Raw genomic sequence first — 6,236 nt, 5'->3', positions numbered from 1 at the left:
ATATCCCCCTCAAGGTTTGGCACGTTTTGCATTCTGATATATATATATTTTTTTCATCAACAAGTCACTGGATGTTTTTGTTTCTCACATCAGACTGTGTAAACTCTAGAGACTGCTGTACATAAAAATCTCGGGGGGTCATGAAAACCACGCCACATTTTTCTTCCGTTCAGATGTTAATGTGAACATTGAGTACAGGTCGTGCTAAGACTAAGGGTATTTCAATTAACTGTTATTTTAAGTTATTTACAGTATGTCACATTTTAAAATCACCATCATATTAGCAAAGTTTTCATTTTATGACTTGAGTAACTTGACAGCGTTAGGTAAAAAGTGAGTTCAGTTTTCTGCAGTAAAGACTAAAATTGCTCACATATTAGGAAAGAAAAAAAAACTGTATTTAGTCAGATTTGCCTTTATTGTATAACTACCAACTACCTTTTACCTGTAAGTTTCCACACATATGACAGAATCAGTCAGAAAGGTGAGATGGCATGCAATTAGTGAGGATTCTGAATAGGAAAAGTGTGCTCCACATACCAGTATCCTCTTGTGGGCTTTTTCTTAACACTGTAGCAGTGTGAGCGGTGTCCTTGCTTATCCTTGTTTACTGTCTGCTCTGTTTTCCTGACATTAGTTCTGAGCACTGCAAACCCCTTTAGTGTCTGCATAGAATTACAAAGGTTTTTTTATATTACTATAACTCATTTAGCATTCCTGTGCAATTCCATAGTCGTATAAGTGATCAAACCATCCCTTTGAGGACTAATTGCTACTATGCTCATTTAAGATGATTAAATGAACAGAAGTTTGTGTCTGAACTGCAGACAAGCTTGATTTGGCAGTGGTACTATAATGAACAAAACCAGAAATAATTATTTGTGTTAAGACAAGCCAGTTTTGTATTATATTCTGTGTATTTTTTATGCTTTTTTAAGCATCAGCTGGAGACCCATGATAAACGGACAATTTGACATGAAAAGACTATGAAATAAAATGTTTTCATCCAAACAATAATCTCGGGCTACATATATAAACTGGTTTGCTGAGAAAGGGAACAAGGTGATGCATCATGGCTTCCACTCTGTGAGAATGCTTCCATGAGATGGGTGTCTGAGGCACATGTGGAAACATGTCAGTACTATTGGCCAATGCCAGGGCCAATAGACACTTTGGAAACATCAATGACGACAGACAAGCTGCTGAATGCAGAAAGGCCTCGATCAACCCATAAGGAATTGGGACCTTGGAGATGATATGAGGGGTCAGATACATGATGTAATGGTGTACTCAGAATCCTTCAAAAGGGAATGCTCTCAAAGTCCTGCCCGGACAATTGTCAGGTTTTCTTTTTAACCACTTTTTAGGAGCTCATTGTTCTCAAATCGGACCTCCGAGGACTTAGAGGACAATTTAGTTTAGTAATTGGCCCCCTTATCTTTTGGTGGCCACTTCTGCCTTCAGCAGCCTTCTGCTCCTCCCTGTGGGCACTGGCCAGGAATGGCTTGTAAAAGTTCCCTGGTCCTCAGATGTGAGGAAATGCTCAGATGTGGTTCTACCAGTTAATTATGGGGTCCCTCAAGGATCAGTTCTAGGACCTCTGCTTTTCTCTATATACATGCTTCCATTAGGGAACATTATTAGAAGACATAGGATTAGTTTCCATTGTTATGCTGATGACACACAGTTATATATCTCATCAAAACCAGATGAAATAGCCACAGTGTCCAAATTAACTCAGTGCCTTAGAGAGATAAAAGTTAAACTCCGATAAGACAGAAATACTACTCATAGGTCCAAAAACCAATGCACAGAAACTCTCACAACTTAACTCCCATTTAGAGGGATGTACTGTTACTAGTAGCTCGACAGTGAAAGACCTCGGTGTTATATTAGACAGTAACTTGTCTTTTAAAAATCATATCGCTCATGCTACCAAAACAGCCTTCTTCCACCTTAGAAACATTGCCAAGCTGAGAAACATCCTGTCTGTATCTGATGCTGAGAAGCTAGTTCATGCGTTCATGACCTCTAGACTGGACTATTGTAATGCATTACTAGGTGGTTGTCCTGCATCTTTAATAAATAGGTTACAGTTAGTCCAAAATGCAGTTAGTCAAAAACTCATCTCTTTAGTCAGGCGTACACATAATACATCCCATAATATCATGCACCAGTACATCAGACCAGCACATTTTTATGAACAGCAGATATGTTAATCCCTTTCCACTGCTTCTCTCTTTGTACCTATCCCGAGGCATCCAGACACTGTACCAGCTCCCAACGTACCAAAGCCTTTGGACGTCCACTGAGCCGAGGCCGACTCTAAGAATCCTGAGACATCTCCAGTTAGACTCTGTGGTACTCAGGAGATCAGAAGTCCTTGAACCTTACACCAATACAACATTTAACTGACTGTATATTACAATCACACCCCCAGTGTCACCCATATGAGGATGGGTTCCCCCTTGAGTCCGGTTCCTCTCAAGGTTTCTTCCTTTACCAGTTTAAGGGAGTTTTTCCTTGCCACTGCTGCCTGAGTCACCTCAGACTTGCTCATAGGGGAATAAATACATACACACTGTGAACTATATACAACTAATAATAATGTAGAATTTTTATTCGTTAATTCCTTTATCATTAATTATGTTTACCTTCTGCTCTGTGTTTATGTTCTGTAAAGCTGCTTTGAGACAATGTCTATTGTAAAAAGTCTATACAAAATTTTCTATTTTAAATTTTCTATACAAATAAACTTGAATTGAATTGAATTAAATGCTGCCCACTGCCACTTAGCTTTCTGATACCTGTTGTCAAAGGAGTTAAGTGCATTCCCAAACAGGCCAGAGGGGAAAATCGGGAAGAAGCCCCCCTCCTTTGTTCCCCTCCTTGTCCCAGTAGGGCCATGGAACAGCCAATGTAATGGGCAGTTTGCTTAGTGGCAGGGAGGACTGTACCAGCAGCAGGTCAGGCTGGTGTGTTCAAGCACTTGGACAACAGCAAGGGCCATAAATACAGTCCTCCCTGTCACTAAGCAAACTTTACTGACCAAACCTTACTGACCAAGGTAGATGTCATTCTGTACAGCTTGGAATGGTCGGTATCCATGATTATACAGATACAGGTCTCAGTTCTGCCTTATACCATGCTCACGAAGCACCACAAAGAAAATAGTTTGATGTTGAAAGGGTGTGTATTGGATTTCTCCAAGTTCTTGACCCCTTGGTGTGGAGATCAGGGAAGAATTGGAGATATAGATCACAGCATGATTCACAGCTTCATCAGCTCCTCAAATGCTGCAGAATGAGGAATTTGCTCTGATGATACATCTGCAGTGGCCATGCCCTTGGGTGGGGATCAATCTGGCAATCCCACTGTATCCTCGATCCTCCGACCTTCAGTCAATTTTGACCTTCCTCCTCCCCTGCTGGAACTGGATTCTTTTGTGTCAGAAAGAAGGACAGATGCCTTATGCATTAACTATTGGGCTCTAAATTGCATAACTATTAAGAACCATTTGCTGCCACTTATTTCATCAGCCTTCGAGCTTCTCCAGGAGTCCACCACCTTGTCCACACTCGATCTCTCTAACGCTTATCATCTCGTGCGCTTCAGGGAGGGCGATGAGTGGAAGACAGTGTTTAATGCTCCCACTGGCCACTATGAGTGCCTGGTCATGCCGTTAGGCCTCACCAACATGTCAGTAGTATTTCAGATTTCAAATTTTCATTTTTGGGTCCTTTTCACCCTTACTGACAGAAAGAGAGAGAGAGAGAGAGAGAGAGAGAGAGAGAGAGAGAGAGAGAGAGAGAGAGAGAGACAAGAAATGAGAGAAAATGAGAGAAAAAAGAGAGAGAACATTCAAAGGTATGTTTGTAATCATGTGATAGTTAAAGACAAAGATGGCAGTGTGAAGGTGGCGTGGCAGTAGCGCGTATTGGCCACTACAGATTTTTAGCCCAACTATTCATAATACTTGGACACTAGAGAGAGCAGTGTTAATGTATTTGACGCAATGTTATTACAGTACAGAAATCGTGCAACAACTAACCTGCTGGACGATGTGCTGGAAACGCTTTGGGAAGCAGAAGTGTGGCAAGCGGGCAGGTGTCCATGACTCTCCTGTCCATTCTACTTTCAAATATTTGCTCCCTGGACAATAAACTCAACCACATCCAGCTCGAGCGGACGACTTGACGAGAGTTTAGAAACGGCAGGGTCTTTGTTTTCATAGAGACATGGCTCAGTTCTGGATGCTGCCATTCAGCTAGACAGGTTCAACTTGTTTCATGCTGACAGAAATGCAGCTCTGCATAGTAAGGTTTGTGTGGTGGCGGTGGTGTGTGTTTATATCAATACGGAATGGTGCAAGTACTCTGTGCTTGTTTCTAGTTAATGATCATTGTGTAGAGAAATTTGTGACTGTTACTGTAGATGCAGGCCATTTTATATACCATGGGAATTCACCACAGTTTACATTGTCTGAGTGTACATTCCCCCAGCACTAATGCTAAAGAAGTTCTATGCAAACTCGATGGGGCTATTCGCAATCTGCAGAATGCTCACCCTGACGGACTGTTTATTACAGCTGGAGATTTCAATCATGCAAATCTCAAATCAGTGCTTGGTAAATTCCAACAGTATGTGGACTTTGCAATGAGAGGAACAAACTTGATCTTGTTTACACAAACACCCACTGCATGTATATTTTTCTCTTTTTGGTTACTATTTTATGCTGTCACTTTGGATTATTAATTTTTTACTATACTGTTGCAGTTAAGTTTATTCTTTTTGTTTCCTTCTGACCACATGTGCTGTTACTAAGCTTAGCTTAGACTGGACCTATATTCTGGGAATGACCCGTATTCTGTCTGCTTTATTCTCCTCAGCCTATTACAGAGGGCGTACAATCCTGTAGGTTATGCTGGTGCGATGCTGCACACAATTGCACATTTGCAGGTGTACCAAGCTGACCTGCTAAAGAAGCTCATCTGCGGTGAGAAGGAATCCTAAATCCCAAGTGCTAGGGTTTCCAAGGATGCCCTTTTAGGGCATCTCTACTGTTGTTTACCCAGCCCATGCTACTTATGTGGAGTGTCCTTTTCAGGAAGGTTTGACCTACATCCTGGCACTTCGGGGAGCAGTGGGGTCCATGACCACTCCTTTTCCTTGCACAGATCTGTACCTTTAGTTAGCACATGCCAGTGCGCTGTTTCAGGGCACCGGGAAGATTGACGTGAGGTTAACACCACTCTCAGACAGCTGGGCAGCATGGGAACTTCTGCCAGTCATGTCTCAGTGGGGCCTGGATACCATAGTGCATGCTCTGAATAGTACTCTGAAAACTTACAAGTTCAGCATGCTCTTATTGCTACCCAGATCAGGTCAGAGGACTGGTTTGATGATAGACCTCAAAAATGCTTAATTACACATGGATGTTCCTCAGGTTTGCTTTCGGGGGCAAAGCTTACCTGTATTGTGTGGAAAGACCCCGGTTTCTGGCCTTGGGTCCCACTCTAGGGGTGTGTCACCATCGCAGGATTCTTTCGACAGGTGCCTCACTTCGAGCTGGGGAGCGTCCTTGAATGGCCGCCCTGCCCATGTCAGTGGGAGGGCCCTTATCTCTCATGGCACATAAATTGCCTATATCAATCATCAGGGTGGTCTGTGTTCACGCCCCTTGTTCAGGTTGGTGCAGCAGTTTCTGTTCTGCTCAGAGACCAGATTTCTTTTGATCAAACAACTTTCATCCCAGGGCACGTAAATTGGGAGGCAGACTTCCTGTCAAGGCAGGTGCTTAGGCCCAGGAAGTCACGTTTCCACCTCCAGGTGGTGGAGCGTGTTTGGGCCCTGGTACAGACGTGACCGAGGTTCTGTCTGTACACCTTTCCCTGTAGCTCTGTTCCCACAAGTCCTAGCCAGAGTGCGCTATGGCCCACAGACCAAGTCTCCGTCCTAGATGGTACTCCAGGTTTCTGGCAGGAAGGATATCCTCTCTCAGGCACAGGCAGCAATCTTACACCCCTGCCCTGAGATGTGGAAGCTCTGGGTCTGGCCACTGAGGGGGATTATTTTCTGACCCTAAAGATGGCTCTGCTCCTTTGCTCCTAAAGATGAATTTGCCCCTGGCATGTCCATAGATGGCGGGTTGTCCAGTCATCCTCATTCCTACTGTCTTCCACCCCATGAGTCAGAGGAACAGAAGAGGCTGCATTTGCATTTTCATCTAGATTGTT

Source organism: Tachysurus fulvidraco, chromosome 26 (genome assembly GCF_022655615.1).
Source record: "Tachysurus fulvidraco isolate hzauxx_2018 chromosome 26, HZAU_PFXX_2.0, whole genome shotgun sequence".
Taxonomy (NCBI): domain Eukaryota; kingdom Metazoa; phylum Chordata; class Actinopteri; order Siluriformes; family Bagridae; genus Tachysurus; species Tachysurus fulvidraco.
Note: the sequence above shows the minus strand (reverse complement) of the source record.